Here is a 23,521-nt window from a genome sequence, read left to right as displayed (position 1 = left end):
ATCCAGGGAACCTGTAGGAATCACTGCCCCCAGCTCACCACCCAGGGAACCTACAGGAACCAGTGCCCCCAGCTCACCACCCAGGGAACCTATAGGAATCACTGCCCATAGCTCACCATCCAGGAGTTTGCAGAGTTTTATCACCACCTGTTTAATTAGAGATGCCACCTTGAAAGGAAGGTAAAGTGAGTTGCTGAGCCTGGAGGAAGGTGGAGAGCCTAGTGAGGGTGAGGCAGGAAGAATGGGGTAAGGAGGTACAGTAGTCTTGGGAATTTGGCAGAAGAGTCTGGGTACTTGGGGTTCCTGGAGAAAGAGAACAGTTTTTAAAAATGATAAGCCCTCGTGGTCTGGTACAATAAAAAGCTGTTACTAGAAAAGTGAAATAAAAGAATAAGACAATTTAAAATAACAAGCCCTTAATTTTATTATTAGATTCAAAAACATAAAATTACCCTGTCAAATTGTTATAAGATTTTCCAGAATACTTACCCTCTATTTTTGTATTCGTTTCTTCACAGGCCATAAATGCCTCATGGACTGGCCCTAAGATGCAGTGTCCCTGTCCCTGCCCCCTTTGAATAGCACTGGCCTGGAGATGTGATCTCAGCTTCATGTCTGCCCTCGGATCTGGGAAGCCCACCTGGCCTTTCCCAGTCTGGGTGGTTATGCTACAAAGCGCTGGTTGATCAGCACTGAACTGCTCTTTCTGACAAGAAATGGGGGACCAGGGACAACAGGGGTTTGTTCCTGAGCCCCTGACCCAGCGGGTCTCCTAAAGAGATCCTTCTGGAAGGAGCTTCCTGGGGAATATTTTATATACCCCATGGCCACCTTGACCAGATGTCTGACCAGCTCATTGGAAATGTCTATGTCCTGCATTAGTGACCTATCACAAACTGACCTCTGTGTGTGTGTGTGTGTGTGTGTGTGTGTGTGTGTGTCTGTGTAATTATTTTTCTTGTCCATAGTTTTGGGCTGCTGCTGCTGCTGCTGGTGGTGGGGGGAGTGGCCCCTTTTAAGAAATCAAGATTAAATAGGCCCTGGCTTTTGAACATGGGCCTTCCAGGACCACCCTGCAGTAATGCCCATCCTAGTTTGTTGGATGTGGGGAATGGGTGGAGGAGCCAGCATGGGAAGACTTGGCAGGGCCTGGAAGTGCTTAGTGTCACTTTCCATTCATAATCTGTTGCCTAAAACTCAGTCTAGCTGTGTGTCAGGGAGAGGAGAATGGGGTTCAGTGAGCAGCGAGCATTCCCCATAGCCCCCCTTCTGCTTCTCTGACCCACTGATCAGAATAGTATTCACTTGCATTCTTTTATCACAGTGAATTTGTTTATTCCTCTTGTCTGCCTGCCCTGATTACACTCCAGCAATCCATTTTTATGCACTGGGCTGAGAAGCAATGGAAAGACAAGAGCATAGAAGTTGCCTCAGAATTAATGGGTAGTGGTGACACAGGCTGCTGTTAGCAGCCAGGAGTGGCCAGTGCCGACTATGGGAGTAAATTGGATACGTGCCATGGGCTGCATTTGGATTGTTTTTGTGTGTTTTTTAAATCAAGGTATCGATGAGTTGAAAGTAATGCTTAGCCTTCAAAAATTACACTTAAGCGGAGGGAACCATGGTTCAGGGGCAGCCAGTTGCCCATATTGAAAGGTGGAAGAGGTAATGTAACTTGGTAAAAAGCTAAAGTAGCTCTAATATCTTTATTAGAGCTTTTCTTTTTCCTTCAGCAGTGAGTTAAAAAAAAAAGCTAAACACACCTTCATTGGCTCTCGATTCAGAGAAGCCAGAGACTCAGAAAATGACACCTGAGATTTGTGGAGAGTGTGTGTGTGTGTGTGTGTGTGTGTGTGTGTGTGTGTTTGTGTTTGGAGGGTGGGTTCTTGGCAAAATTGGAGCCAGTGTTTTAGAAGGATGTGAGTCAGAAGAACTGGCGTAGGCATTTTGGACAGAGAACCTACTACTGAAAATTGCATAGAGTACATAGGTCATGGAAGAGGTGAGACGCCCAAAAGTATATGATGACCCAGATATTCACAGCCACAGGAAGATGTCCCACCCCTAGGGCTGCAGGAGGGTGGGAGTTAGGGTTATCAGAAATGGGAAGGGGTGTCTCCTAGAAAGAGCTGCACCCATGGAGGAGATGGCCCTGGGCTGACAGAAAGACGGGAGAGACCCTGGCTGCTCCATGTGCCTGTCCTCCCAGCTTCTGCTGGTGCCTCCCACAGCCACTTCTATGGAAACCAGTTGGCAAGGGTGTTTGGGAAATGTTCTTTCCTTTGATATATTACAAAAAGTACAAGGTGTGCAGAGAATGGACTTGAGAGTAAAAAGGTAGATAAACGACTGGCACGAGGAGTGTGACCTTTTGGTGAGAGATTGCTTTAGGAAGAAATTCTGAGTTTTTACTTTCTTCCAAGTCATACTCATGTGTTTGTCATTCTCTATCACCTTTGTTCTTTTTTCTTTAAGTTTATTAAGCTTTTTGCACAATATTATTTTTTAAAATTCACATACTATATTTGATTCTCCAACAATAACTACCATTTGCAGAAAGTTCACACTGTGCTAGGAAGCAGTGCTTTATCTGTGCAGGCCCAACTTGCATTAGTGCCTCTTGCTGTAGTGCACCCCGCTATAGTGCACCTTGTTTCTGCACACCTCGCTGTAGTGCACCCCACTGTAGTGCACCCACTGTAGTGCCTTGCTGTAGTGCTCTTTACAGGTACTGTGTTTTCATTAATATTGAAGCAAGAACCTCCAATGGCAAAAAGATTACAACTTACTGAAAGTTCAGATGATAATTAGCATGCTTTTAGTCATAAATTATTTTTAAATTAATTTATGTACATTGGTTTCTAGGTGTAATGCTATTCACACATTAATAGAATACAGTATAGTGTAAACATAAGCTTTATATGCCCTGGGAAACCAGAAAGTTCCCCTGATGCTCTTTGTTATGATTCTTGCTTTATTGTGGTGTCTGAAAGAACCTGCAGTGCCTTAAATCATTACAGCTACTCTGTGAGGCAGGTATAGTATAGTCCTCATTATTGTGGACTCTGTTTACAAATTTGGTTCTTGTTACAATTTATTTGTTATGCTAAAATCAGTAATTACTGCGCTTTATAACTACTCACCAAATGGAGGAGAATCTGAGTCCCCAGCTGAGGTAGAACAAGGCTATGCTTTGCCTTCTTGTTTCAGGTCTCATACTGTATGTAAATAGGTGTCTTCTTTGTGATATAATTAGTGCCAATTTTGAGATATTTTTTATTTTTTAAAAATGATTTCACTGTTTAAAATGCCTCCCAAGCATAGTGCTGAGGTGCTGTCTAGTATCAAGTGCAAGAAGACTGATATGTGCCTTAGTATAAAATACAGGTTAGATAACTTCTTCAAGCATGAGTTAAGTGTTTTCTGTGAGTTCAATGTTAATGAATCAACAATACATATTAAATAAGGTGTTACCCTGGCTGGTGTGGCTCAGTTGGTTGGGTGTTGGGCACCCAGAAGTCTCTGGTTCACTCACTGTTAAGGCACATTCCCTGGTTGTGCTTGTAGGCTCGATCCCCAGTAGGGGTGGTGCAGGAGGATGTTCCTCATATTGGTGTTTCTTTCTCTCTCTCTAAAATAAATAAAACAACATTTTAAAAATAAAGTAAGGTGTCAATACAGAAACACATATAAACCATGCTTATAGGTATATTGATCAGTTGACAATTTTTTGAGACCAGAGCTTCGCAGGAACCTAACCCTATATTACTCTGGTTCAGTATTCACTAATTTAGCGTTGATGGTGATTTTATAGGCTACTAGTGGCCCAGTGCACAAATTCACTCACAGGGAAGGGGTGTCCGTCAGCCTGGCCTGCACCCTCTCCAATATGGGACATCCCTCTCGAAATCTGGGACCGCTGGCTCCTAACTGCTCATCTGCCTGCCTGCCTGATCATCCCTAACCACTTTGCCTGTCACCTGTTCGCCTCCAGCTGTCCCCACTTGCTGGCATGCTCACTCCCAACTCCCTCCCCTCTGCCCCAGCCGGCCTGATTGCCCTCAACTGTTCCCCCCCCCCCCCCCCCCAGCCTGCTTGTCCCCAACTGGTCCCCTGTGCTGGCCTGCTCGCCCCCAACTCCCCTCCTCCCCTACTGCCCTCCTGACCTGACCTCTACCTCTGCCCTGCCACAATGGCTTTGTCCTGAAGGTCTCCCAGTCTAATTAGCATATTACTTTTTTATTAGTATAGATAGTTACTGTGAATAAAAAAGTTGATATACTACTGTTATTCTGGTTTATAGAGATTGTAGAGTTAAGAAACTTGCCGACATCACCAGTGGGATCAGACCCGGCAGTGTGGCTCCCTGCTCTTCGCTCTTCACTCCATGCTCTCCTGCCTTTCACATCTGTTTCATACTCTGTTAGGCCTTCTGAATCTGCTGCTGATGCTGCTGGAACCAATCTGAGGGCTATTTTCAATGATAAAACTCCTGTTGGTAAAGCCAACAGTTCTCTCTGGTTGAGAATTGGGATGTGCATAAACCTGCAAGAAAGGTAACAATATTTGACGTTTGTACAGAAATCTCTGTATTTTGAGTGAGTTCTCACAGCAGCAGCATTGACCTGCATTTCATAAATAAAAACTGGTGTCTTAGGAGGTTGGGATTGGTCAAGGTCCCAGGCTGAGAAAGTGGTAGAATAGTGACTCTAGTCAGGTTTCCTGGCTTTGAATCCCTGGCTCTTTCATAGCTTGGAGGGGTGGCCTTCCCCTAGGTAGGGCTGGGGAGAATGTGTGCCCTGTTGCTGCTGCTTCCGGTCTGCCTTGACCCGGAGGCACCACAGAGAATGAGAATTATGTGAAGAATAAGTGATTCTAAGGGACAGACCAGAAATATATGATCATTTTTATGATCATAGAAAATCTTTCATGGGTTCAAATGACCTTTTAGGAAAGATGTTCATTTTTTCCCTGTTCATCAGGGAAACATTTGAAAGTAAATTAAAAAAGAAAAGGAAAAATAAAAATTTGAGACGGCTGACACTGTTATTGGTATACTTTTAAACAAATTTTCTTGCCTTCTCTTTAGTTTCCTTTTGTATTTAAATTTGTGTGTTTAGATAGGAAATAGATGTACATGTTAAGAATTATAAAGTTGTTACAAAAAGCAAATACATCTTCACCAGATGATCACTACACCTGATTTCTTGTGGATAGCAGGTCCTTGAAAATTCTGGATTAACACCCTCTTCTTCAGCATTGTTTTGTTACAACATTGATGAGTTGCTATAGAAGCCTAACTCTCATTTTTATCAATTAGCCTGTGCTAAAATTGTTATATACTTTTTAAAGAATGTGTTATTTTTTTTTTTTTTTAGAAAGGTAGGAAGAGAGAAGGAGAATCAGAGAGAGAGAAACACTGATTGGCTATCTCCTACTGGGAATAGATGTCTCAACAAGGGCATGTGCCCTTGACTAGAAATGGAACCTGTGACCTCTTGGTGCATGGGACGATGCTCAGCCAGCTGAGCCACCGGGAGAACTAGAATTGGTTTTGTTACATGTCATTTTGTCTAGAATTACAAAGTTAAGTAAGGACTTAACAGTCCTCTTATAAAGGCGTTCTGACCTCCACCCCTGTGACTTGCAACTGCTGTTGATTTTGCCTCCTAGGGCCGTTTGTCACCTGTAGGGCAGAGGGTCAAGTAGAGCAGGTAGTGGGTAGAGCCTAGGAATGCTGCTAAACACCCTATAATGCACGGAACAACCCACAGCAAGGATTATTTGGCCCAATAGACAGCAGTATTGAGGTTGAAAAGCTTGCTCTCCCCTCAGTATGAACTGAAGGGGGACTGTCTTAATGTGTGAAACACAACAGCTTTGTCTGAACTTTGACGTTGATTTGTATCTTTGGAAGGCTTTTCTTCTCCTGGTTCTTTTGCTTCTGGTTGAGCTGTAGCTGCTCCATGGGTGGGGATGGAAACATCCTCTCCAGGTACCAATACTAGATGGTGCGTGTCTATAGAGACTAAAAACAATAAACTGACTTCTGCAGGTCGGCTTTTGTGTTATCACACTGTGTGGGCAATTCTAAACAAAGCCAGTTGTAAAGTATTTCCTGGAAAAGCTCTCTTGTTTGTCTTATGTTCTAAATAATTGCTGCTAGTAATGATTTTATATAAATATATGTAAGTATGTATACACACTTAGGTTAGCACACTTTTTAAACTAACCCTTTATATTCTGCATGGAAATTAATTTTGAGAACTCCCAGTCATACAGTTGGCCCTGACATATGTGTACTGAGCTGTACATGTCTGAAGTTCCTAACAGTTCAGAATTGGAGCTTGCTTTAGGCACAGTTCATGCCTCTAACCCTTGGTATGTGGTATAAGGAATATAGTACAACATATTCCTGTGTTTAAATAGAGCCTTTCAATAAATAATGATAGTGCAGTTTAAGACGAAGAAATGAAACTTGGAGTTTCTTAAATTCTTTTACTCTGTGTGACCATTTGGAGTTTTTATGTGATTAAAATTTAAAACAATGCAGGATTGGAACTTTAATGTGTAATGTTGTTTGATAAGTTAATATTTTATTCATAGAGGAAGTACTTTACTGAACTTTAGAAGTAACTTTAAAGTTGACATTTTTATTTTTTTATTTATTTTAAAAATATATTTTATTGATTTTTTTACAGAGTGGAAGAGAGAGGGATAGAGAGCTAGAAACATTGATGAGAGAGAAACATCGATCAGTTGCCTTCTGCAAACCCCCCACTGGGAATGTGCCCACAACCAAGGTATTATACATGCCCTTGACCGGAATCAAATCTGGGACCCTTCATTCCATAGGTCGACACTCTTTCCACTGAGCCAAATCGGTTAGGGCTTGACATTCTTTTTAAATGGCTGCTTTAAAACTAAAGAATGATTCAAGAATAATGATGATTATTGCATGATTGTGGCTGGAGATAATTTTGTCCTATGGGGGAGGGAATGTAAATATTGATCTTCTCTGGGGGTTGCCATGCTAGGTATGTCACTGTTAGGACACTTGAGATCTTTTAAGAAAAATGGGTGGAAGAGAAGGAAAAGAGGCCTAGTAAAAGCAATTTGTTATTTCAGTTGATCTGGTATCTGCCCCAGGTGTAACCTGGGCTCTTTCAAATGCTGCATAGAATTGAAGTTCTGACCTATTAATGTCTTGGCCAAGTTTTGCCCTCCATCCTTATGTTTTAAAACATTTTTGTTGAGTTACAAAGAACAGTGTCTACATTGTTATTATATAGCATGGTGAATTGTCATAGGCAAACACACCTGTGCAAATGTACCTGGATCAAGGGGCCGAGCTGAACAGTCCCCAGAAGCTTTTCTGAAGATCCCCCTCCACCTCCCTCCCAACAACCACTGACCTGACCTCTAACAGCACAGGTCAGTTTTGCCTGGTTTTAGTTGTTACATAAATGGAATTAATTATATAGTACATGAAGAGAAAACTAATTTCTAACCCATCTCTTAGCTTTGATTTTGGCTGGAGATAATATGAAATATTCCACAACATGGCAGTTAAACCTCTTGCATTTGTAGCAGTAGATTAAAAACTCCCTGTCTATTTCATGTACAGCTGTGCTAATGGAAGCACTGGTCTTCAAGTAGTAACATTTTAAATGTGTGCTTCTATAATGAAGATCACAACCAACCTAATTAGGATATTACTTGTTGGGCTTTAGAATTTTATTTGGAAGGCAGATAATTGTACAGAAATTAAATTGGAGTTTCTGTATGTATTGAAGCACTCAAGTTCATTTGCAGCTAGAGTAGCTTATAGGCTCAAAGAGTGGTCAATGAGCTGGATACACCATATAGGAGCTTATAATTGGATTTGGGTTGGAAGCCATCATGATGCAGTGCACTCTTATTACATCGTGCATTATGTTCAGCATACGATTTTCTGTGTATTCAGCGTGTCATGTTGATAGGGATGGGATACGTGGGAGATTTCCTAGTTGAAGTTTGGGCCATGGGGATCTGAAATTGCCCTTCACGATATGGGGAAATTCAGTACGAAGAACTCTGGGAATGTTGAACTATTAACTTAATGTAAAACCATTACTTAGAAAAAATAGCCTCCTCTGCAGCCATCATCTGTGGTAAGAATATGGGCTCTCACTCCTTCCTGCATCTGTCCTAGGCTGGCTCACTCTTGGTGAACTGTGGTCAGGGTAAGAGGTTGGTGTGACTCCTGTGAGGTGTTATGTGGCAGCAAGCCACCTGGGAAGTGAAAAGCATTTGCCACTCAACTTCTGTTGTTTCCCTCAGAGATGAAAAGGGAGAGTTCTAGAGAATTGTAAGTTAGGGATGTTTGTCTCTGAGAAGCTGGACTTTGCTCATTTAATATTTTGTTGTTGAAAGCATTCTCTTCTTTCTTCCACCATAGTGGTTCCTAGATATCTTCTCTAATTGAATAGGGAAGCATCATATATGCTTTATTCTTTGAAACTTATTTGTGTCCAGTTGTTAAATCTGCTTTTTGCATGTTTGTTTGTTTCGGCATTTTCAAGCCTTGTGCAGGAGAGGCCATATTTATGTAGAAGAGCCATTTAGGAAATTATATCTGGGATGGGAATTGGACCATGTCAGTCCTGGGCTTCAGGGCTTCAGGATCTTCAGAGTTACTATTCTGCTAGAGGGAGCCCTAAGTCCTGCTGTAGCATTCAAGAGCCCTGGTCACCTTGTCTTGCCATTCAAGACTCCTCTTGGCACCTCCTGCCTCCCTGGATGTTCCACGTGAGCAGGAGTGCTGTATGTACCCTTGAGTGGGACTGTTCACTGGTGCTTCTTCTCCGTGCACAGGCTCCTTCCCTACTGGGGAGCCTTCCTCCACCATTCTCTCATTATCCTTATGACTCTTCCCAGGGTTTTCTTCCTGATCCTCCTAGGTAGGATGAGAGACTTTCTTCTGTGTTCTTGTGATACCTGTGTCTGTCATGTACTCTTGCATTTATCTACCAGTATATGCCTAGCAACCAGAATAGTGCTCAACAAATACCTATGGAAACTTTGGGTGGATTTCATTTTTATATTATACTAGAGGTCTGGTGCATGAAATGTGTGCATGGGGGTCGGGTGGGGTGTCCCTCGGCCCAGCGTGCACCCTCTCCAATCTGGGGGATGTCTGATTGCCTGTTTAGGTCCGATCCGGTATAACATCTCTCTCATTTCCTGGGATTGCTGGCTCCTAATCGCTCACCTGCCTGCCTGCCTGAGTGCACCTAACCACTCTGTCTGCCAGCCTTAAAGCCCTCTAACCGTTCCCCTGCCAGCCTGATTGATGCCTAACTGCTCCCTTGCCGGCATGATCATCTCCAACTGCCCTCCCCTGCTCACCTGATTGCCCCCAACTGCCTTCCCCTATGGGGCTGAGGGGACTGGGGGATTCTGGTTAGATGAGGCAAGGCAAAAGGGACTGAGGGACTGAGGCTGGATGAGGCAGGGCTGAGGGGACTGGATGCTGCCATCTTGTGGCTGTGGGCACCACCATCTTGTGAGAGTGTGGCAGTCAGTTAGCATATTCCCTCTTTATTGGCTGTGGGTGCTGCCATCTTGTAAAAGTGTGACAACCAATTAGCATATTTCCTCATTATTAGATAGGATTCTGATCAATGGATAGTCTGTCTCCCCACTACAGTTTGAGGGCAGGGATCATGCCCAGTCATCATCACATGCTTACTTCCTGACAAAGGTTCCCAAAACGGTTTGAGTGGAAGGCAGGCAAGGCTAGCCTATAGGGCGAGCATTTTAGCAGCAAGGAGAGTTTTCCTTTTATTGCAGTCATTTGTATTAAGTCTTGAATGTACAGGCAGAACCTCATTCTGTGGCTTTGTGACTGGTGCAAGGGAATCCCAGAATGCTGTGGGGTAAGAACCATGCCCTGTTACTCACCCATTGTCACCCCCTTGTTTTTGAAATAGGAATGTCTCTTGTATGGGCAAGTGTTGATGAAAGCACTCATCTCTCAGAGAAAATGCCTGTCAGTGATGTTGATTACCCTGTTGATTGCTGATGCAGGAAGACATCAGTTTAAAAAAGTGGGTTATGTAAAGGCAACATTAATTATCATCCTTTAAGGGAAATAACTGTCATTTTCACATGATTACTGTAGAGCCCAATACAGGCTGTGTGTATTGTAGGCCTTATTTCATTTCTGCAGTGATTTTGGTATGAGTGCTGGCTGGATTTAGGTACTCAGCTCCTAGGAGCAGATCATAGTGGTATTTTTTTTTTTTTTTTCAGTTCCCAGAAAAAGATGGTATAGAGATTTTAAAAATATTAGTCTTTCTTTCCCTAACCTGCTTAGATCCAGTGAGTACCCAGCAGGTAGTGAAATGAATAACATAGGAAAATCCAAATTTGTTAGGAGAGCAGAGAGATGTGAATTTTTAATATTTTCTGCATTTTCTGTGTTGCTGAGGGCTCTGTCTGAAGCACACACCTTGTCCTTGCAGTTGGATCCTTCCTGGGCTAGAAGAAGGGGTTCCACTTTGCACGATGCCCTAGTGGTCTGGAGAGTCCATGATGTTAGTGGCTCTGCTGCCCTCACAAGTCTTAGGGCCCCTGGATTACAAACAGAGGAACTTCACCTGAAGCCCATGGCGCTCATGGCATGGCTCCTTGCTCCTAACCCGAGGGAAAGAAAACGAGAGAGAAGGCTGGTCTTAAGACATATTCTTCCCTCCTGCTTCTATCTAAATGGAAGCATTGAGCAGGCAGCAGGGCTGGTCTGGGTACTGCCACCTCTGGAATGCCTGGAATGCATTGGCCTTCTGTGAATGGTTGCTCCTCTGCATGGACAACACCCCCCCACCCCCCCACCCCCCCCACCCCCCACCCCCGCCACTGGCCTGGGAACCAGGAGGAGTCACTCAGTCTTACGGTAGAAAGGAGACAAGTGAATCGGGGCTGCCTTAGGACAGTGATGTCCATCGCGAAGGTCTCAATTCCAGGGGCCATAAGACTAGCAAGCCAGCTAATCTCTGCTGTGGTGTGACAATTCCACCTCAGAAGGACATTCCCTTTCCCAGGCCTGAGGTTACTAGGTTCTTTGGGCACCATGAGCCTGTCCTCAGGGCCACCACCCTTGCCCAGAGAAAAGGAGAAAAGTTGGCTATGACCACTGTAAGTATTGAAGTGCCATGCTTTCCTCACCCTCTGTTCCCATCTATGATGAGACCCCCTGCTTTCTTCTTAACCCTGACTTACACTAAGGGGGCTGATGACCTTTCAGTCCCTGATTCCTCACCCAGCATGGGGACTGACAACATATCCTCCTGGTAGGCTGAAAGATGGCCAGTCTTGTCTGTCTCCCCTGCAGGAAGAGCCCAGGTTATGCCTGTTGGGGTCATTGTGTTCCCAGGGAGCAACTCAGTGAGCAACTGACTGGAACTTTGCAAGAAAGGGAAACACTAAAGACATCTACCTACTTGGAAATTCTCTCTCCCCATTTACTATTGGAAAGAATTGAACTGGCAACTGTATGTACTTCACAATTTGTGTAAATTTACCAACCAAGAAGCTCTTGGGACATTTTTGTGTAAATGTTGGGTTGTCAGATGATTTGGTAGGGAGTCTTGTCGTCATAGGATCAGAATCAAGGGTTAATGGGAGCATTGGCTCTGTGGAATGGGAGACATTATCTTCTGAGCTTGCAGACAATAGGAACTGGCCTAAGAGTGGGAGCTGGGATGCACAAGATCGTGGATGGCGAGTTTGATGACAGCATCAAGGCCAGTCTTTTACTTGACGTGTATCTATTGAGTCCCTATTCTGTGCCAGTACTATTCTAGGCACTGGGGATACAGTAAAGAGAGAGGAAGTGGGGAAATAGGTAAATCATATTGAGGCTGAAAAAGAATCAAGTGGGGCATGAAACAGAGCATTTGGGTTCTGTGTTAGTTGTGGCCCAGGAGACTTTGCTTTGTGGAGACCCGAATGAGGGCATAGTCAGGGAAGTTTCCAGGGTGAAAGTTCTAAAAGGAAGAAACAGCACATACAGTTGCCTGTGGCAGGAACAATCAAGACCTTGCATGAGAGCTGTGTGGGTAGTGTGAAGGACAAGGTCCTGAGTTAGGAGGGCGAGTTGCTGGAACTGGACTAAGAGTGGTGCTGGGCAGATTGCAGGGTTTGGGTTTTATTCTGATTGTGATGGATGTGTGTGGAGTTTTAATGAAGGGCAGGTGGAGGGGGCCCTGATCAGATTTATATTTTATAAAGATTTATATTTTATTTAGCTGCTGTGGAGAACTGGCTGTAAGACGCAAGGGTGGAAGCTTAGATACCTAAGAATGTCGGGTAGGAATAACTGTTTTCCTGTGAAAGGTGATGGTGGTGTAGCTCAGGTGAGGGGAGGGAGATGGTGAAGAGATCGGCTACCTCATTTCCCAGCGACCAGCCCCTCTCTGTCTTGTCTCTCGCTACCTCTCCTATGAGTGATTTCACTCCTACCACACACTCATCTTGTACTTCCCCTAGATCTATACTCACTTTGTTTCTTTAAGTATCATTTACTAGTTTAAGTTTGAGTTTATGTATGTGGGCTGTAAAAAATCAAAAGCTTCAATTTTCATAGAATCATAGGTTTATTTTGATAGAAATATGCTGAATACAAAGGGCTGAAATAATGAGTAATCGTTAACATAAAATGATAGAACATTTTAATAAAAGTTAATATTTTTTCTTGAATATTAACTTACCAGACATTGAATAACTGCACAAATTAATAAGTGTAATGCAAACCAACCTATTTTTCTTGTTCTCTGAAAGGAAATATCTCCTGTTGTGCACACCAAACAAGTCAGTCTAAGACTAATGACGTGGCAATCGGATGCTAAAATATTCACTGCTAGTATTAGTGGAGAGAAATGGTGCACCTGTGGGTAAGGCGTGTGAGGGAAATGAATGCAACATGATTATAGTAATCAGTCACTAGCGAATGTTGTAGTTCGTTATTAATAATTATGTATAACAGGATATTGTAAATTAAGTTAAGCAATTTTTATTAAAATGTTTCTTACATAGCATTATATTGGCTGAGTCCTAAAGATATTTGTTTTGGTCAGCATGTGGGTCACAAATTTGACATGCTTGGCCTAGAAGCTCAAAATACTTATGAAGAGTGCATGAAATGGAAGGACAACCAGCTGATGCTCCGATTACATAATTTCTATTTGAAAAATTGCCACAACTGGCACAAATGCAGTGCTAAACACTAAAAACATCACAACGTAATACCAATTTTATAAAAGTGAAGAAGTATTTAACACTTTAGAGTTTAAATAATAGGTGGAAGATATTTCTGTGAGTCATGGAGAGGTTTTGCTTGTGTTGAAGGCAATGATAAGGAAAAGGAACAATTTTGCCGAAACCGGTTTGGCTCAGTGGATAGAGCATCGGTCTGTGGACCAAAAGGTCCCGGGTTCGATTCCGGTCAAGGGCATGTACATTGGTTGTGGGCACATCCCCAGTAGGGGGTGTGCAGGAGGCAGCTGGTCGATGATTCTCTTTCATCGATGTTTCTAACTATCTCTCTCCCTTCCTCTCTGTGAAAAATCAATAAAATATATTAAAAAAAGGAACAATTTTGAATATATTGATTTGTTTTATTGAAAGTCATCACTTTCATTTACATCTAATACAATCCTTCTGTTAATTTGTATTTTGTTGGAAAAGACTTTCAGGGAAGTAGTTAATTTCCCCCAGCATTATCTGTGTTCTCAAAGTTAGTTTTCCCAAATTACAAAGTTGGTAATCTATCATCGGAAAGCACATACTCTTCCACAGGGAAATGAGCATGTGGCCACTCCAAGAATGGAGAGTGAGAGCAAGTGGGGATGGAGAAGAGCAGTGAACCCCATCCCTCTGAGGTATGGGCAGCCAGCAGTCACTGCTTTTACTCTAGATTCATGCCTAAGGGAGCCTCCTATGTGGCCTTGGGCAGATTCCTTACCCTTACTGTACCTTAGTGCTCTGATCTATAAAATGGGGATAATAACAGTATCTACCCTATAAGTTGCTTTAAGGATTGAGTTAATACATTTACAATGTCTGGGATAGCAATTACTCAAAACATTTCAGCCATTATTATTGTACTAGTGACCTGGTGCACAACATTTGTGCTCATTAGAAGGGAATTAATTAGAGGAAATATGTTAATATTTTTATTTGCCTTTTCTCTATAATAGAAGTGTCAGACATGAAAGAAAATTAGTAAAATGTATATGAAAATCTTCCTCCGATCAGAGTCTGGGGAGCGCTACAGGAACCAGAGTCAAGTCCCTGCCCACCCATGCACACCTCAAAATTGCACGAGACTCAGACCCTGCCAGCCCCACCCCCGTCAAGCCCTGTCAGGTGGGGGCCACAACCTCAGGTCCCCTGGCCTGGTGCCGGGTGAGAGTGAAGCCTCAGGTCCCTCGGCTTAGCGCCGGGTGGAGGGCACAGCCTCAGGTCCCCCGTCAAGTCCTGCCGGGTGGGGGGCACAGCTTCAGGTTCCCCAGCCCAGCACCCGGGTGGGGGATGCATTCTGAGGTCCCCCAGCCTGGCACCAGGGCTGGGGCGCCTTAAGGTCCCCCATCAAGCCTCATCTGACAGGGGGTGCTGCCTGAGGTCTCCCGTCAAGCCCTACCAGACGGGAGGCACAGGCACGGCCTGAGGTCCTCTGTCAAGCCCCACCAGGCAAGGGGTGCAGCCTCAGGGCCCCTGCCCTGGACCAGGTCCATGCAGCCTCAGGTCCCTGCTGATTGCTTGAGAAGGCTCCTTACAAGAACTCGGCCTCTGCTATGGGTGCAGCCATCATGTTATGGTGTGATGGACAATTTGCATAGTACCTCTTTATAGGTAGGATGGGGAAAATTTTGTTGTCATTAGCAGTTGGTGTGAATTTAGGCAGATCAAACTTACCTTATTTGGACCTGGGTATTGAGCCATTGGGTATTGAGTCAACTTGAAATGTATGTGTGCAGGAGTATTCTGACACCAGATGCTGTACTGCAGTCTGATTCTAATGCTAACCATCTGGGGTTTTGTGGATACCATAAGTTAAAGGGCGCAGTCCTCAACAAGACTGCAAGTAGGGTTCTCAAGCCTCTGTCACTTCTGACTGATTGACTGACTGACTACAAATCCAGGGATTCTCATGACTATCTCAGGTCCAATAACTCACTAGAATGACTCACGGGATTCAGAAATGTGCTACACTTATGGTTACAGTTTTATTTTGAAGGATATAAACTGGGACCATCTAAATGAAGAAACACAGAGGGTAAAGTCTGAGAATGCTCTCAGTGCTCACTTCCACGCCCTCTTCCTGTGGGACTTAAGGTGCATCACCTTCCTACAACATTTATTCACTAATTACGAAGCTCCATAAAGCTCCGTGTCCAGAGTTTTCACTGGGTTTTTATTACGTGGGTGTGATTGATTGAACCCATGTGGTGGAACTCAATCTCCTTAATCTGGGCTGGCTCCAAGCCCCAACCCTCTGATCAGTGGCTGGTCTTTCTGGTGATCAGCCCCCAATCTGAGTCTTCTTATCTCTTAGCATAAACTCAGGTGTCTCTCAGGGGCTCATGAATAACAATGACACTTCTGTTACATGGGAATTTCCAGGGTTTTAGTCTCCCGTTTAGGAACCAAGGACAAGCACCAGCCAAAAATTTTTTTGTCATACAATAGAGGATTATATTCCAGATAGCAAGGTACAAGATAGTGTCCTGTGAGGCAGCCCAGCTCTTGTCTTGGTATCCTCGCTCTAGTCTGGTGTCAGGTTGGAGTTACGATGAGGCAGTAACATGCAATTAGTCTTGATAGCTCCAGCTTCTCTTTCTTTAGAACAGCTTTATATAGTGAAGTGATTAAGCTGTCTTTGGGATTTTATAGTGACCTTTTATTAAGTAAGTTGCAAAGTCAGCATTTTAAAATTTGAGTCTTCCAAAAATATGTCTTTTAATTTGTCTTGTGATGCTGTGTGAATGCAGTGAATTACTGACTGGTCATAGCTGTCTTTCTGGTTCCCAGAGGTATCCTCCACAAGTGCACCCCAGCTGTGGGTGGACATGGGTGCTGGCTTGTGGATGGGCAGTCATTCTTTTTGCATCCTGTGTTCTTGAGCACTGAATGCTTGTGGTCTGGTGATTTGCAGGCTTGTGGTAAGACTTTTCCTGTGGCTGTCTTTGCTATTCTCAGTAATCATTAGTGAATGCCCACCGGATTTTACCATTTGTTCTTTGATTCCTGTAGTAGTGTGGTCTTTATAGTCCATCTCTTTGATTCTCTGTATCCCAGTCTGCTCACTAATGTGAATATCACAGTATAAGTTGGTCCTAGCAATTAAAGATTGAGTATTTCCAGAGGCTTTTTCATCTTTTCTGAAGCATTTGTATCCTGCCCCTCAACCTCTGTTCCATAGCATTAACCAGAAGGGCTTATCTGATTAGGGCTTACGTGGCTGAAGCACATTAACTACGTAGATACAAAGCTCAAAATAGGCCCCTTGCTTTCAAATCACTTGTTTTTTTCCATTGTAAAATAGATATACTATAACATTTATTGTTTTAACCATTTTAAGGGTATAGTTCAGTGGCATTAAGTATATTCACATTGCTGTGCAGCCATCACCACCGTCCAGCTCCAGAACCTTTTTATCTTCCCAGCCGGCCCCTTTGAACAATGACTCCCACTCACCTCAGCCCCTGGCAGCCACCACTCTTCCTTTTGTCTGTGACTTATTCTTCCAGTACCTCACATACACTGGCATACAATATTTATCCTTTAGTCTCTAGCATAATATCTTTAAGGTACATCCATGTTGTAGCATGTGACAGAATACTCTTTTTAAGGCTGAGTAATATTCCTTTGTATGTGTATACCACATATTGTTTGTTCATTTATCCATTGATGGACATTTCGGTTGCTTTCACCTTCGGTTATAAAAGCCTACTATGCAAATTGTCTCTTCGACTGAGAGTTCGGCCACTTGTTATGATGCCTGCTGACCACCAGGGGGCAGCACGGAACATGGTGGGTGTTGGCAATGCGGTGCTGGCAGTAGGTGGCAGTGGAGATGCTGCTGGCCCCAATGGGCACCGATGAGAGTGGGACCGAGGCAGAAAGGTGGATCAGGTGAGTGGGTGTGTGTGGGGCCTGATTGCCCCACAGATGGTGACCAGCTGAGGGAGCCAGGCAGGGGCCCAATCACCCTGCTGATTGCCCTGCAGATGGTGACCATCTGCAGGGCAATCAGCAGGGGGGGGGGCCCAGCGCCACCATCTGGCTCCCAGGTGCTGAGGGAGCTGGGTGGGGGCCTGATGACTCCCAGGTGGAGGGAGGCATGTGGGGCCTGGGGGTCCAGGTGCTGCCCAGGGCCCAGGGGTCAGCTTGGATCAGCCCTTCCATGCCAGATGCTCACGCTTCAATCACCATCCAGGCCTAGGTGCCCTGCACCTGTGCACCAATTTCATTCACCAGGCCTCTAGTTACAAATAATGCTTCTGTGAATTTGGTGTGCAGTTATGTTTCAGTCCTTACTTTCAGTCCTTCGGGGTACATTCCCAGAAGTGGAATTGTTGGATCCCAAATCCTTTTTTACATCAGAAAACAAATATGTTCTTTTATGTGATTAGTGTGATTAGTTGCATGCCAAATAGTTGCATGCCAAAGTAATGAGCCTAGGCCACTTCTTGATGATTGTGCCAATGGGAAGTTAGTCTACTTTCCGATTTGGTGTGCTAGAACAGAATCTGTGTTCATCATTGATGGAACTACCCTACAAATGGTGATGCTTAAAGTGTGAATAAAGGTGGGTGTGATTGATAACCAATAGTTCCCGTGATCCCTCCACCAGATGTTAATTTTCTCCCTTTCTTTCATTCTTCCAGGTAGTTCCCATGTGGTTGCATCATCTAGACTTTGAAACCAGATTACCTGGGTTTATACTCCAGCTCCTCCAGTGACCAGGTGGGCAAATTACCTAATCTTTTTTTACCTCGTCATCCCTATCATACAATGGAGTTATGAATACAGCACTGCTTCAGATTTGTGAATCACTTAGAACCGTGCCTGGCGTATAGTAAGTGCCTGCTAAACGCTGTGGTTGTGATTTCTATTAGCAGTAGCCATTTGCACCTATCTGATTGGCAAATAACTTCTTGAAGGGACAATAATATATTGATAATAGAAATTATTATCTATTATATAAAATATTATTCTCTCTCTTTGGTGAGACTGTAGGGTATATGGGCATACTTATACCTTGCTAGTGGGGAGTACAAATAGTTTTCTGAAAGAAAATTTGGGAACATTACTATGTCAAAAGCCTAAAAATCCTTTTATGTGATTTGGTATTTCCTTCATTCTAAGGAAATATCTGAAATTGCAAAGGTAGGAGTAAAAAACAGTTTATTGTTATGTTATTTTTTAATATGAAAAAATTGAGAAAAATTAAGCATGCATGCCTAATACTATGAGATTATGCAAGTAAGATATGATATGTAAAACAATGGAATATTGTTTAACTTTTACATTGTGATAAAAAATATTCTCATGGGAAAGTGTTTAAAATGTGTTAAGATATGAAAGCAGGCTATAAGAAAGCAAGTATAATATTTTGTGATATACATGTTTTTTATATGTGTGTGTGTGTTTGTGTAATTTTTTTTTTTTTCCAAAATCACCCTACCAGTAAATATGTACAGATGGTGGGATGATAAATAATTTTTAAAATTCTTGGTGATTTTCTGGTTATTTGGCCCTAAGTAAATTTTTGGCATCCAGCAAATGTTTCTATTAGAGAAAAAGGCAGTAACTTCACTTGGAAAAAGAAGATTCTGGTTGGTTATATGAAGTTTTAAGAATGAAGGGCACAGAGGAAGAATTCTGCAGAGTGGGTTCCCAGCACCCACTGATCCGCTGACCTGTGCCCAGGCTGTGGTGCCCTGGAGCCCTCTGCCCAGTCAGACTCCAAGGCCTGAACTTGAATGTGAACCCTGCTCTCCATTCCCCAAGTCTGTTGGCATCAGTGGATGCACGGCAGACACCCCTCCCATACATACTCAGAGTGCAGTGGTTTCTTAAGATATTCCAGCTGAGACATGGAGTCGGGGAGGGCACGGGTTTACTGGAGTTCCTGAAAGTTGGAAGGGCGCTGTTTAATGAAATGTGATGAAAGCTGACTTCGGCTGGATCCCATTTTTGAGTGTTGTTAAGTCTCCCTGGCATGCCTCTTGCAGATATTTATGTCCTTGTAGTATTGTGCATAAAATGTGAAATGGGTAAAAATAATCTTGCTTGCTGTTCAGAATTGATCCTAAGCAATACATCTTCCACTGGACGTGGGTGCCAGATGGCCACGCACCTCCTACTGGGTTAATGAATAGGCATTTGCTGCAAACCTTGAGTTGCTCTTGAATCGTTCAGTTCACTCAAACATGAAACTCTGCCAGTGGCAATTTGCATTTGTAACCCCCCCCCCCCCCCCGCCCCTTTGGATTTTAAGAAGGAGGAAGAGGTGACACTGTCTCTTGGGAATAATTTCCAATGGGTTGGATTAGTTTTATTGCTAGTGTTGTTTAGCCGTGTCTCCCTAAGTAAACATATGTTGTGCCAACTCCTGGGAAAAGTAAATTTCATCTTAGTGCTGTCTCTAATGGTAGCTTTAAAATGAAGTTCTACTTCTGCCTGAGGTGGAGCAGGATGTATGCAGGTATTCCTGTGAATGAGGCCAGAAAAAATGGGGCTCGTGACTGAAATACCAATTCTGACATGATCCCATGATTTTTATTGTAGTCTGGGTTGTTTCTACAACCTTGAGCCGCAACAAGCAGGCATATAGTAAAATATTAATGCCATCGGCTCAGTAGTCTCTCAAATCTTGAAGATACGATGTCTGGGTGCTGTACCATAATAATAAATGTTTGAATCAATCTAATCAATTCATTTCACTGGTTGTGTTGGTCCTGCCATCATAAATTCTTTCTCTTTCCCTGGAGTGCAGATCCCTTGGTCTATATATGGAGAATACGTTGTGCTCTAATCATTAAAGCAGGTTCTGACATCCTGCCTCCTTTCAGGCCTTTGTAGAGATAGGAGCGTTCCCTAATCTGTCCTCACTTTCTGCTGTGGTTAAGACCCTCGTGGACTGTGTATTGTGAGCATTGATGCCTCTCCTTGATACCGGTAGTGTGGTTCAGATGGTCCCTGCTATTATAAGAACCTCAGGCAATAAAGAGTTGAAGTTGGGAGCTATTTTACCAAAATCCAGGAGACTTTTCTCTATGACCTGAAGGGTTGCTCAGGCCCTTAAGGTCCAGCAGTATTTTATTAGTGGCTGTGAAGGTCAAATATCTATATTATATTCATTGTCTCTGATTTCAAATGTCCCCAGAGCACAGTGGAATTGGTGTTATACATACTGGAGGTTGTCAATCTCTAGGACTAAGCACCCTTTGGGGTGTTCCTGTCAACAATTGGGATTCCTTCAGATCTCCATACCAATGTGGTTCCATTTCCCACCCACCCAAAAGGGCGACGTGAATCTGAATTAGTAGGTACTGTACTAGAATTGAGTCCTTTTTAATTTTAATAAATACAACACCCTCGACAGTTTTAAACTTGACTTAGAAAATATTTTTAAGTATGAATTTCCTGTTTTGGAGAAGGATTTCTCTTTTTAGAGGCTCTAAAATAGTATTTTTATTGTAGTCTGGGCATTGTGTGTAACAATTCTTACTTTATTATCCACTTAATGTTAGATTATACTTTTCTAGAAGTTACCCTAGAAATTAGAGGGAAGAAAGATCCGAACATTTTAATCATGGAGTCAGAAATGTCCCATAATATCCTGTTCTTATTTCCAGTATGGGTTGTAGCACATCTGTATATATAAAGTCCTAAGCAACTGTTCTGACCAGACGACCTGATTACCGGATGACCAACCGGTAGGTATGATGCACACTGACCACCAATGGGCAGACGCTCAATGCAGGAGCTGCCCCCTGGTGGTCAGTGCACTCCCACAGCCAACCTCCCTCCGCTGGCCAACCTCCTGTGGTCCCTCCCCTGTTCCAACTGCCCCCAGCTGCCCAGCCCCGATCACCGTGATTGGGACTGGGTGAGACTGCCCTGATTGACTCTGATCACTGACCAGCCAAGGGACCCCACCCATGCATGGAATTCATGCACTGGGCCTCTAGTTGTTTTATAATTAAATAGAAGCCCATTGCACGAAATTCTTGCTTTTGTTGGGGGAGAGGGTGCCTCAGCCCAGCCTGAGCCTTCTTGCAGTTCGGGACCCCTTGCTCCTTAGAGTCCACCTATAGCCAAGATGGGAAAGGCTCCATGACCACTAGGGGACAGCTCCTGCATTGATCGTGCGCTCCTTGGTGTTCAGTGTGCATCATAGCGATTGATCATTCAGTGGTTTGGTCGATTTGCATATTAGGGTTTTATTTTATATAGAATATCTGTAATCTCTGTTCCTGTCATTCACAATGAGCTCTTTGTGGAATGGGCTTCCTTTAGCCTCATTCATTTTTGAATTCCTCGTGCCTGCTGCCTTAAGTTAATCCCACTGGAAATCCCCTAGAGCCCTTTAGTGTCTATAATCTTTGTTGTAATTGAGACCTGGGGTGTCGGGGTTGGTGAGGAGAGGACTGGATTGAGGATCTCCGTTCCCAGGCTGTTTTTTTGTGTGTGTAGCTGGTGTTATGGAGCAAACTTTATTCTCTGTTCCCAGCTGGCAAGGACCCTGGGTTAGTTCTTAGAGGACTGGGGAGTCTAGGCTTTGCTGCACCTGTCACTAGCTTGAGCTTTCCAGCAAGTCAGTCACTATATCTGGGCATCCAGAATAAATGGTCTTGAAGGCCCCTCTACTTTTAAAATGCTGTGTTTTTGAGAGTAAGTATGGCTTGCTTGATTTTGGTAGAATTTCGGGGTAAAGAGTTACAATAATTCTTATGGAATTAAAAATAACACTTTCTCAATTTATCATTCAAGGCAGCTCCCCTTAAGCTCCTGTTTAGTACTCTAGACATGGTCTCCTTTGACAGTCGAATTTTCTCATTGATCTACATTTTTCTTTAACTTTTTGTTAGACATTTGTTCAGTTCCTGTGCCAAGCTCTATGCAGTTAGCAGAAGAGGAAATTTTCTCTGAACACAGATTTTGTCTATATTGGCTTTGTGCATGGGAATTATGACCTAGGATCTAGCTTTTGTAGTTCAAAGAAGATGTTTTCCCTTATCTCTTTAAAGAGAAGATTTTAGGTTGTTGCTTCTGGTGCTTAGGTAGTATGAGGTATGTGGGTATAGTTTTATTTTCGTCTTCAGCTCTTGAGGTTAAAAAAAAATCTTCATGGTATCTAAGGGAACTTCTTAAAACATTGTTTAATGTATATGTGTTTTCTTTTTTGATTCAAGGTATGATATCTTTTCAAAGCAAAAGGATCATTTGGAAAACATGACAGCTCAGATTTCTTGGTGCCTTAGTTAATTTTTTCCTATTGGGTGCAAAATTGTTTTTCCATTAAATGCAACTCCTAATAAATGGTGGTTGATGCTTGTAAGCATCAAGGATCTTTAGCTCCTTTAAGAAGGGGTGTCTCCTATCTTAACAGACTAAGTAAGCCAAAATAGTTTAAGGAGAATATTTGTGCTTATTAGATTTACAAGGAGATTACCTTAAGTCATGGGCTCTGCCTTTGAATTTTAAACCATTTACTCACAAGTTAGCACAGTTAATTCAACAATTTCACTCATTAGCTCACCACATGTCTGCTGCTTTCTTGCTGTGCCAGGTCCTGAGATGCATGTAGTGGAGGACAGTAGGGGTGGAAGGTCAGGGATGGGAAGAAGAGCAAGCAGCTCTTGCCAACAAGAACCAAGCATACTCGAAGGTAGCAGGCATATATATCCTAGTATACTTCAAACTATTTAAGAAATCCTCCATTTTGACATTTGAACTTGGCTATGATGAGGAGTTTTTCAGGTCAGGAAGGGCTTCCAGGCAGAGGGAAAGAGTAATAGTATTGGGGAAGTAATGCTAGACTGCTCCAGAAGTGTGAATAATCTTCATGGTAATTATTGGTAGAAAATTCCCTTCAAAAGGTAGATTGGTGCCTTGATGGCTGGAAGAGGAAAGCCTGTGTTTTCAGGTGGTCTAGCTCTTAAAACCTGAGGCTTGGGATTAAAGGGAGGTTTTTGTACCCCTGATACAACTCGCTGACCTTTGGCATTAAAGATGATGGTGTCTACCCTATTGTTGGGCGGAGAAGGAAAAGGAAGTATGAAGGGATACTTACCTTATTCCAGGGGTCTTCAAACTACGGCCCGCAGGCCACATGCGGCCCGCAGAGGAGTCTGATCTGGCCCGCCAGGTTTTTTGGGCAGTGAGCGCAGCCGAGGTGTTACAGTAGGAATTAGTAGTTCATATAGTCCGGCCCTCCAGCTCTCTGAGGGACCGTGATCTGGCC

General features: G+C 43.3%; 1 protein-coding gene across 4 annotated transcripts in view; it reads left to right on the top strand.

Moving 5' to 3' along the window:
* The window catches only part of MGAT5 (alpha-1,6-mannosylglycoprotein 6-beta-N-acetylglucosaminyltransferase), a 353,237-nt gene that overhangs the window by 57,301 nt on the left and 272,415 nt on the right, over positions 1-23,521 (top strand). For 2 of the 4 annotated variants that reach the window (XM_045575220.1, XM_045575219.1), the window contains exon 2: positions 17,934-18,012. The exons of the other annotated variants lie outside the window; for them this stretch is intronic. The gene's annotated coding sequence lies outside the window, so the exon portion shown is untranslated. The remainder of the gene's footprint in view (positions 1-17,933; positions 18,013-23,521) is intronic. 4 annotated transcript variants of the gene reach the window in all.

This window comes from Pipistrellus kuhlii, unplaced genomic scaffold (genome assembly GCF_014108245.1).
Source record: "Pipistrellus kuhlii isolate mPipKuh1 unplaced genomic scaffold, mPipKuh1.p scaffold_m20_p_7, whole genome shotgun sequence".
Taxonomy (NCBI): domain Eukaryota; kingdom Metazoa; phylum Chordata; class Mammalia; order Chiroptera; family Vespertilionidae; genus Pipistrellus; species Pipistrellus kuhlii.
The sequence above is the reverse complement of the archived record's forward strand: the minus strand, read 5'-3'. Positions and strand labels throughout refer to the sequence as shown.